This window comes from Papaver somniferum, chromosome 2, assembly GCF_003573695.1.
Source record: "Papaver somniferum cultivar HN1 chromosome 2, ASM357369v1, whole genome shotgun sequence".
In the NCBI taxonomy this organism is placed as follows: domain Eukaryota; kingdom Viridiplantae; phylum Streptophyta; class Magnoliopsida; order Ranunculales; family Papaveraceae; genus Papaver; species Papaver somniferum.
In genome coordinates, this window is record NC_039359.1 from 209,018,016 (window position 1) to 209,029,541 (window position 11,526).

An 11,526-nucleotide genomic window follows, 5' to 3' on the forward strand; every position below is an offset into this window, starting at 1 on the left:
AAGAAATGACTTCCTATCAAACAAGATTACAAAAATATGATTCAACCCCTCTCAATATCCATCCCCCTTTCCGTCTCACACTACCTATTACATGAGTTTCACCATTATTACAGAAGTACAAAAAAGATTCATTTTCTTGTTAAGTTTCGTTTTCAAACCTGTTTTGAGGCATATTCATTTTTTTCGAGGCATACTCATTCATTATACCATTTAGGGTGGGTTTATAAGGGGTGTCTAAAGGTAGTGCAATTACCTATATATCCTTAAACAATTTAAATTACTAGAGTGTTCTTATCCTAAAAAACCTAAAATTAATAATCAAAATAAACTTTAAACTCAAAAATCTTGGACTCCAATTCAATCCAAAAATTGATCAAGCAAAGCAAACAAGAATCGAAGTGAGCGATGTTGGAGTGCGAAATCCAAATCTCAATTGCTCTTAGATATATTTTAGAATGTATGTGTAAAAAACCCATCTTGTTTTTGATTGATTTTGTTTTGTTTGATCTATAGAATATGATTTCAAAGATGAAATAACGTTTTCAGAAGATCAGTTCGGCTGATCTTGGAGTATAAATTTTGAGCCGAATCTAGTGTATGATTTAGATAAACACTATGTTCGGCTAATACGACTTTGCTAGATTTTGTTCGAACCCAAATTCGTCAATTTTGAGCCGAACCTAGTGTAGATTTTTTTTTGCACTTCTTCTTCTTCTTCTCTCTCAAAATCCCAACTCTCTCACATAAATTTGATTTCTACTAATTCACCACTAATAATTTAATTTTTAATCAATCCTTAAAATTCCTAGCTAATCAAATCTAATCATAATCATTAACACCAATTATGTAAGGGTAGTTATGCCATTATCAAAAAGGGTGGATAAGGGGTGATGTTGTTTTTTTTTAGTGACCCTATTTTGGCATTATTTAGTATGCCTCAAAAAATTCAGTATGCCTCAAAATAGGTTTCTTCGTTTTTCCCCCTCATGCCCAACAGAATAGCTAATGGTCTTATGGGCCAAACTTGTACCAAGCCCAACAGAATACTAACTCGTATTCAAGACGTATAAACTACAAATCTCCACCTTGATTTGAACATCATCAAGTCGCAATTTGATTGCATAATTTCAAAATCCAGTGGCACATAACTTTTCATCATCATCATCATCTTTGCTTAGCCGTTACGAGAGATCTCAACACTTGTTTACACCAACCAAGTCTAAGCATTGCTTGAACTTAATACTTGGAACCAGCTTAGTCAACAATTTTTCTAGGCTATCAACTTTAGAACATTATATCCGTCCTTGTATAAACCATCGCATACATTATACTACCAACTGCACTTTCATATAAAACCCAAGACACAGTACTCATTCTTAATTGCAGTTTGAGGTGATAGTCTTCCATAGAGTCTAAAATGAGTGGCCAAATGAGTACTTACTGGTTTTTCATCCTTTACACCAAACCTTTCCAACACCTTTTCGATGCAAGTCTTGTGGGACAGATACAACTTCCCTTCAGCTCAATTTATATAAATCTACATGCCCAATATTTTCCCGTGTACTACAAGGACATCATCAGCAAGGTTCCATTATAGTTATGTATGTAACTACTGGAAATCCAGTAGTACATCCAAAAAGGAAAACAATCAAGATCTAAGATATGATAAAGTAATATGAACCAAGAAATCTTTATTGATGAATTCTAAGGAAACAAAATACAATTTCTTGAACACAAGGAAACCCTAATCTCATTCTCTACCCTAAGCTCTTTTTCTCCCCCAAAAATCTGATCCCTCATGCCTTGCCCAAGGACCTCTATTTATAGGACAATCAATCCTAATGGGGTACAGCTCATTTTACTTCGCCGAGTTCTTTCGGGGATGCTTTATACTTCGCCCATTCCATTTTCCATGAAGTGTTTCCCCTTCTTTCGCCATCTTCACATGGGCTTGTCGGGACACCTGTCTCTTTTCTTGCTCCCCAATATATTTACTTCGCGATCTATCTTTTCAACCAAGTTACCAACTCCGCCTTCCAGTTTATTCGTTGGCATCTTGTTGGGTACTCTAGCTTGGTCTTTCGTAACTTATATTCTTCGTGTAAGTCTCCTTGCTTCGGTATGATACTTCGCGGGATTGGTCAGTGACGAGGTAATTCTGACATTCGAATTGACAAGTCCATGACTGAGATCTTTAGGTGAGATTTCCTAGTCATGCTTTTTCCTTCTGTGTTCGACACGTGGCGAGTCTATTTCGTGTACCCACATTTTGCCTTTTCTTATTCCATTCATGCCATACGAGAATGGAATAAGAACCGCTTTAGATTACCTAACCGCCACGTTCTCCACTTTCTTGCTTCCACGTGTCCACGTTCTCTAAGTAAATGTCTGTTACCGGTTAGCATACCTCGAACGTGTCGTCAACCCTCTAAGTCGGTCATTTTTTCTGTGTTATTTATATCCCACTTGATTTAGGTCTGGGGTTTCTTTTCCTCTTCCCGTATTCCGCGTTCATCTGGTTTTTGCGTTTTCTCCTTCTTCTGCCATTGTTGTTATCTTTCTCAATCTTTTATTCTTTTTTTGTTATTGTGGCACCCGATAAGATTTCCGCCACTATCTCACTAAAATCTCTTGAAGAATTCCAAGAAGATTCTCACAAGATGGGTTTAACCTTAACTCCCGTCGTTGATTCTTCTGTGAGTCCGCCTGTTTCTGCTTCTCAGGACATGGAACTGAACTACATGTGGATTCATTCGGATATTTGGACGTCCGACAAGATGATCGTCACTTTGGGCCAATTGAGGGCTGGACTATCTTTCCCGCTTTACGATCCTTCTAATCCCATATTTCTCGAGATTCTGGGCAAGTTGCAGTGTGGAGTTTTTCAACTCTCTGGTAACGCAATTCGCATCTCCAGTGAGTTTAGGATTCGCTCAAGTAATGGTATTTCGCAAGTCCCATCAGCAGCTGAAGAATTCGACTCTCGTGAATTCAATGTGGACTCCTTCGTGGCAAACTACTCAGGTAAATTTACCAGCACGGGAGAGTACCAGTTGTGGGGCATTGATCTTGTTCGAAATGATGTATGGCTCCGACCAAAGATCTTCTGTTAGATGTTGATTCCCAACTTCGCCTCTCTTATGATAATGATTGGGTGATGTTTTCTATGGTGGTTGGTGGCCCTTATGTTTGGGGTTTTGACGAAAAGGGGGCTCCTCGTCAGGGTCCTCTTCCTAAACACTGCTATCTCGCTGGTTGCGATCCCTGGAGACTTTGGTGGTCTGTGCCAGCCGAGGTATGTTTTTATTCCTTATGATTTATCTCGCTTCGGGGACAGATCTCGTTCTTACATTCCCCTTTTGTTTCAGTTCGTGATGCCTGTTGCTGGTCTTCTCAAGATGCCCAAGGGGAAGGTTGTTACTTCCGAGTCTTTAACTCCCAAACGGGTATCTACCTCGCCTATTATTTTCTTCTTGTGATATCTTTAAATTCTAACCTTCTATTCTTCTCAGGAAGACTCTCTTCTTATGAAGCAGCCTGTTCATGAGTCAACTAAGGGGCGAAAAAGCGTGATCATCCTGTTCCACCTCCTCCTTCTTCCCAGGTATTTTTACTTCGTCACTATTGTTGTTTCGCATACTTCATGTTTTTAGTCATTTTCCTTAACGAACTCATTATCTCTCAGACTAATGTTCCCCCTACTGGCGGGTCCAAGAGGCAACGAAAAGTCTTGGATCTGGCTGCTTTGACCGCTGTTCCAAGTTCAGTCATACCTTCAAGTCTCTCTACTACTCCCAAGCTTCAACCTTCTCAGCCTCGCACAACTCCTCCTCCCAAAGTAGTTGATCCTCCTGTTCATCCCAAGGTTGAACGTCTGAAGAAATCCACAGAGGATCCCTCTTCTGGCGAGAAGAATAAGAAAGCGGCTCCATTTGTGCTGTCTAACCCTCTCTATGATCCGGATATGAAATTCCTCCAAGAGATTTACGACAAAGATCGCGAAGACCCATCCATGAGGTCTCGTGCCTTAGAATATCTAGTGACTTTTAGTTCTGATGACTTCCTTTCTCAAGATCCTTCCGTACTACTTAACGCCTCCATGAACTTGTCTCTCCAACAACACTCAGCTTTGATGAACCAGGTGATCCTTTTATACTTTTCCTGTTATGCCTTCCTCTTGTACGAGATTTATTTCTTGAATTACGATTCTTCAATTTGCAGGAGGTCTACCGTCACATGGCCGGCCTCGTGGAAATTAGACTTGTTCGCGAGAAAGCAAAGAAGGAAGAAGCTCAAATCAAGGTTTTGACAAAGGAGTTTCAAGAGGAGAAAGAGCATTCCAGTAAGCAAAGTCAGAAGATAGAAAAACTTTTAAGTAAGTTTCTTCCCCTCGCAGAATCGTTCTTTGCCTTTGCTTTTACTTCTGTTATTTTCTTATTTTGTATTTTGTCAAGCTCATTGTATGCAACGCCAAATGGATTCCTCCGAAGCATCTTCCTCGCTAGAAGATATTCGTGCTGAGAATCTGAACCTCGTGACCCAAAATGATTGTTATGTGTCCGAGAATTTGATTTTGAACGAAAAGGTCGAGACTCTTTTTCACAAGTGGACCGCCTGTCTATTAATTGTTCTCGTAATGAGGAATTAAATTACCATCTTCACAACGAGAATGAGCGTCTTAGGTCTGATCATCAACGGGTCAGCAACTCGCTCACTACTTCGAGGTACCTTCATTCCTCATCACTAGCTAATTATAAGAGACTGGAAGAAGATAATGAGCGCGTGATCAAGAGTAAAGATGAAGTCGTGGTTGATCTTCGCAAATCTCGTAACAAGGTAGTTGGTTTAAACGAAGAGATCGATTGTTTAAAGAAGAAAGTGGAACTTCTTCAAACTCAGTTAGATAACTCATCTCGTCCGAGGTCTATCAAATATTCTTCTCAAACCAAGTCCACAGGTTCTCGCAAGAACAAGGGTACTCTTGTCATTCAATCTTACAAAGATACCTCAAAGTCGGGTCATGGTACAGGTTGGGACAATTCGTACCACGAGTTATATGCTCAACTTTACGAGTCGGATCTAACTATCTCCAGGATGGACCACTTGCATACCGACATCCAAGAGACCTTGAATACCACAATCTTGCAAATGGAAAGTAGCTTTAGGTGCAGTGCGGAATACTATTGATTATGTCAGATTTCTAGTTTTTGATGTAGTTTTGTTTGGTTTTGCAGAATCTAAAGATCGTCACAAGATCCAAGTCCTTCGCCTTTCCCGCGAAAGGGATGAATTTCGCACAGAGGTTTCTCGTCTGAAGAATGAGGTCAGTGATTTGAATGCTGACATGGATGAGATGATCGTAATTTCTGCGAAGGTAGCCAAGTCAGCTCGCAAGAACACCCAGGACTATCTGGTTTCTCTTTTTGGTAACTTCTGCGACGAACATGACCTTCCTCGTCCTGCCTTTCCTCTGGAGGTGCTCTCTGATTATGAGCAACCAAAGGACGATAGAATCATCTCTGGCGAAGAAGAGAGGCTCAGAGAAGATGACGAGGAGCAGAAACTCGACGACGCGAAGATCGAGGAGGAAGAATCCAAGGGTGCCTCTGCCAGTACTAGTGCTGGTCCTGGTGGAGCGGGTGATGCTTTCTCTGATGATATCCCTCTTCAGCAACAATCTTAGTTTTTCTTCCTTCATATTTATGTCTAACTATCTTTGAAACAATTTATCTTTCTGGGCAAAACATCTTAATTTCTTTGGTAATCTTTTGATTGAATTTTGTGTTACTATTATGATTTTCTATTTTGTCAAGTATATACTTACCGAAGAAATACTTCAAAAAAAAATGATTAAATTTAAAGCATATACTTGCCTCTTATTATTATTATTATTATTATTTTTATTTTTATTTTATTTGTTTTTTTGTGAATTTCTGAGGTGTGGTCCAAGGCTAATCCAAACCTCCCCGTAAGATTTAGACCTTATGATTTAAATCTTGCGAGCTCCTTTGTTCCCCTGGGGTTTACTAGGCATTTTCGCCGCATCTTATATTGAATTTCATCTATGCTTTTCACGTCGCCCCACTCTTCAACTTTCTTATTTCGCTTGTTCTTGCCTTTGCCTTTTCTTGATAGGGTCTTACTTTGGCGGAACGCTGAGTCTTGCGAGGATAATGCTAAGGAAGAACATAAAATATAAAAGTATATACTTGCCTCTTGTTCTTGTTGAGCATTAGCCGATCAAGGCGAAGTTGTGTGTCAGAGTCGCTTTGCCTTTACTGCGGTTTCACAAACTTTGAATCTCGTTGGATTTTTTAACTGCCTTCTTTTCTTTTTGAAATTCACCAAGTATCTCGCCGTAGTTGGTCCTTATTCTCTTTCTGATTGTTACATGTTAATTTATACAAGGTTTTACTCTGCCTCCTAATTAAGGTCTTATTGTGCCTCATCCTTCTTTAAGGATTTTAATTCGGCGAAGTCTCGGGCGCTTATTACTATTTCGAATAATAACACATCAACCTCGCCTTAACACTTATTTTCCCCATCTCGCAACAATGCGACATGTCTAGATATTCCCATGAATGTTAGTCCTATGACATTAATTGTCGTCTTTTTTGGTCACACATCTTCCAAATCTGGAGGGTGCTATCCCTTTATATCACCCCTGATTGCCCCTTCAAGGAGGTTAACCCTAACATGCATGTTGGTCTCCTCCCATCCAGTTATTACGACATTCAGTTGTTTTCGTGACTTCTTATCACCTTCGTCGATATGGCTTGGGATTACGAAATCACACCCTAACTGAGGTTTCTTTGGGATCGGGTGCATCGTAGCCAAGACTTGCCATACGGACATGGCCGGTAACGCTCCAGACGTCCCAGGCACCCGCAGCTCAACCGAATACGTCGGCGCCTTGGTCAATTTCTGCACCCCTTACCGAACGCCATCATAAAAGGGACCCTCAGCGGATAGGTCTTACTATTGCCCCTAACTTTCTCTCTAAGAGTTGTTCACGACATGTGTTAGATCTTGCCTCTTGCATTTTCATGCGAACTAGGGTGCATGCCGTGGATTCTCAGCCTTCCTAGGCGAATGTTTTAAGTTTCCCTAGAAACTGTCTACTTCGTGAATCTCATTTGCCTCCTAATGCGAGGTCTTATCTTTCTTTTTGTTATCTTGTAAGTATGAAAATTCATATTCATGATACGATTCATCAAGATTTCGTAGATATCCTTTTGAAAATTCGATACATTATCAATTGGTGGATTAAAATTATTACATTTATCTTATTCCTAAGGCCCTTCCTCGACTATCAGTGTTCTTCCTCCATGCGAATGTGCTCAGATTGATATCTTTTCAACTCCCTCATTTGGACTTCGTTCCTGATCTTGAACAAAGTTGAAAATAATGGCTGCCTAGTTGACAGCGCATAGATGAATGAGCGCACTAAATCTTCCTATGAAATTCTTCCTCTGAGTTCCTCACAAATTACATCCCATCTCGCCACCAGACTTCGTAAACTTTCATTTTCCCTTTGCTTTAACGAGAATAGCGCTGCTATCTCCGGTTTGCATGGTTTATTTTTTGCACATTTGTTCATCATTTCCGGCTGCAGTCTGATTGTCTTTTTCGTTATTAGAATATTTCTTCTTTTCCCACCGGCCATCATTGATTGATGCGTTAGGTACTCTGTTTCTCGTAATTCCCTTCTGCTATTTTCTATGGCTCTTTTTAGGTCTTCCTGTTCATTTTGTTCTCCTCGTCTCTTGTTTTCTCGCTAGTATTCGCGACGTCCTTCAATTGCTAATGCCCTTTCTGGAGCATATTTTCCTCGTGCATTACCTTCCGCTTGCTTCCTTTTTAGATGGTTGTTCTTAATAACAAGTTTCTCATTTTGCCTTTCCAACCTTATACGCTCCCTCACCAAATCTTCCTTCTTTCGTCTTTCTTCATAGAGTTCTTTCTTTAATCATTTAATCTCTTCTTCTTCGCAAGTCCTTCCTTCCTTATCTAGAGAATCATGTAGTTCAACACTCTCCTCGGCCTCTTGTATCGATACTTTCTTGCGTTTTTTAGTGTTCGTTTTTGCTCCTCCTCATGGGGTTCGTTTTTCCTTGATGGCGGGAGTTTCTTTCTCATTTTTTGTTACCTCGATTTCTTCAGCTGTTTTTCCCTTCTTCGTCTTTCCGCTTTGCTTTATTTCAGCTTGGCTTCCCTTTTCTGGAGTTATCTCGCGGTTCTTCTTGCCGTTCGTCGTTGTTTTCTCCGCCTATTCTATGTCTTTCTGTGGTGCAACTAGCTCTTCACTTATCCCAATTGTGAATACCATCAACCGCTCTGCTCTTCTTTCTTCGCATGCCTTCCTTTTTTGCTTTATTTTCTTCCTTATTTTCTCTTCACAGTTATGGACATCCTTTTTAATGCAGTCTTGCGCGTCTTTAAGATCTCCCCTTATCTCGCCGATTCCACTTGGCATAGGAAACCGTATGGCCTGATGATATGTAGATGCAATTCCTTTTATCTCGTGTATCCATGGTCTTCCTATAAGAGCATTGTAAGATGAGTCTATGTCTATCACGCAGAGTGTGACTTTCGTTTCCAGCTCGCCAGCAAAGATCTTTACAACTAATTCTCCCTTTGGCTTAGATGCAACTTCGTTAAACCCATATATGTTATACGTCGATGGAACGAGATCTGAGTCCTTGTATCCCATGGTTTTAAATGTATGAAAAAGAGTATATCAACCGAGCTTCTTGTATCCACCAAGATTCTGTCAATTGCCCAGATTTTTGCCTTCTCGGCTGGATCTTCTTCCCATCTTGAGTATTTCCCAATATTCAGGGTTATAACCAAAGGGTTTGTGTGCAAATTTCCCCCTTCGGGTACATCCTTTGCTGAGAACGTTATTTCTCTTTTCCGCCATTCCTCCAACGGTTCCTTTGTATTGATGCTGAATATTTTGTTTCCTTCGAAGCCCCTCTTATGTATTCTCTTGAGTATATTGTCATGGAAATTTTGGATGCTCTTTGTTGCATGTATTATCGTATTACAATTCATCCCTTGTGTTCCTCGATCTATTTCAATTGGGTATACCGGCTGATTATCACGAGGTGGTGGCGGTGGTGGTACATAATTTTCTAGGAAATGTGTGAGTTTTCCCTGTTCTATCAGACGAAGTATAATTCGCCGAATGTTTCGACAATCATTAGAATGATTCCCATGAAAGCGGTGATATCTGCAGAAATCATGACTTCTAGTTCCCGGTGGTGGTTCTCTTCCCAAATTAGGTGGTGGTGGGATCTCCTATGTTAATATTATTGCCTCCCATACCTTTTCCACAGTTGTGTTAAGCCTAGGGAGATTTATTTCTTCAAAAGATGGTGCATTTAGCCTTCGCTCTCCAAATCTGGGCCCTTGATTGTTTCTTTGTTGATATCCCGTGTTGTAGCTTTGTGCTCATAATTCCTTCGTCTTGACTCCTCATATCTTTGTTGATCGATGCACTCTTGATCTCCGCTTGATACACATACTAACTTCGCTGGGACCGAAGTTGATGGCTCTCTTTTCATATTTTGAATCATTCTCCATGACATGAACTGCCCTTGGTAATAGCCTCGAATTCCTTTCTTTTGCTGGAATTGGTACTGCTTCGCTGACTTGCCTCTGATTTTCTTCTAGAGTTATGTATTCCTCTTGGTACTCTCTTAATTCATTCATGGTTAAGAGTTGCGAATAATGGATATTTGAGTGTACAGCAGATCAGTTGGGATTAACACGTTCACGAAAGCTAGGATGAAATTTTTCTCGTCAACTCTTCCTGCAAGTTCGCTGCATACCGTCCTCCATCTCGTCACCAATCCTCGTAGGTTTTCCATGGGTCTCCTCCTTAAATTGAATAGAGTCTAAATTCCAGGCCTCAGCATGTTGTTAGTAATTTAAGTGGTCGGGAATATTCTGTGTAAGTATTTATAGTAGCCCGTCGAACCAAGCCAATGCTTCCCCATCCAAGCTCGCGGGGAAATATCGACAAAGCACCGCGTCATTTTGTTCACATTGCATCAACGAAAGAGTGTATTGTTTCAAGTGCTGCACAGCGCTTTCGGACCCGCTGAATATGCTCGGAAGCGTTGGCAATACACATTTCTCTGGGATGTCAGCATACATTATCTCATACGTAAATGGGATTTATCGGCCTCTTCTATTGCTTCTGCCAGCTGCACTATGCCGCCTCATCGCGAATTGTTTATCAACGTCCTTATATCTCGCAGCTCATCCAAGACTTCTTGGTTCAGGTTCCCTCTGTTTTCTTCCCGACGGCCACCTCTCATCACGCTGAGTCTTCCTTCACCATTCCTCCTTTCTTCCTCGTTTCCCCGATCGAATTCGTGTTGTCTTTCATCTTCTTGTCTCCTCTCATTTTCCTCATATCTTCGCTCTTCTTCATATCTCCGTCTTTGATCTTTCCAACTTGATGTTTCCAGTGCCCTTCTCAGTTCTCTTTTTTCACCGCTTTCTCTTCGTCGTCTCCTTCTTCGATCTCTTCCGTCGTTCTCGCGGGTATGTCTCCTTCGTCGTAAATCTTCTTCTCCTGATGATATCATTCCCACCTCTGAATCCGTGACGTCAGCCGCAACTTCCTCGTTTAGTTGGCGATTTTGTAGCATCAGTCTGCCGTTTTTTCTCGTCAATCGGGTATGCTGCTCCGCTAAATCCCTTTCTCGTTCCCTTTCAAGGCTAAGTGTATCCCTTAGTTGTTCCAGTGTTATGTCTTCTTCATCGATATTCTCCTCTATTTCCTCATGAGTCATCTCTTCTCCTGCAATGTTGTCCATGTCGGAAGTGTGTACAGAACCTTCTCTGAAGTTATCTTCGATGGCCTCCTCAGTCTGTTGCTGGTTCACGCCTTGCCTTTCTCCTGTAGTCGATGTTCCTCCTCTTTCCATTCTTCCTCCTCTTTTCGCCTCCAGTCGTTTGCTTCTCCTTGTCGTTATCATGTGTGCCGCTCGATCTGGTGTTCTAGTCATGAACTTATCCTAGTTTCAATATCAATTATTCTTAAAACCCTAATCTTAAAAGGAACTTCTCGCTAAGATCTCCCACTCCTACAACTTCAGTTTCTCTCCACTCCTTAGATGAGGATGAATCCCCAATCTAAGGTCGCTGTTTCTAGGCGCCAAAATGTAACTACTGGAAATCCAGTAGTATACCCAAAAAGGAAAACAATCAAGATCTAAGACATGATAAAGTAATATGAACCAAGAAATCTTTGTTGATGAATTCTAAGGAAACAAAATACAAGTTCTTGAACACAAGGAAACCCTAATCTCACTCTCTACCCTAAGCTTTTTTCTATCCCAAAAATCCGGTCCCTCATGCCTTGCCCAAGGACCTCTATTTATAGGTCAACCAATCCTAATGGAGTACAACTCATTTTACTTAACCGAGTTCTTTCGGGGATGCTTTATACTTCTCCCAGGCCATTTTCCATAAGGTTTTCCCCCTTCTTTCGCCATCTTTACATGGGCT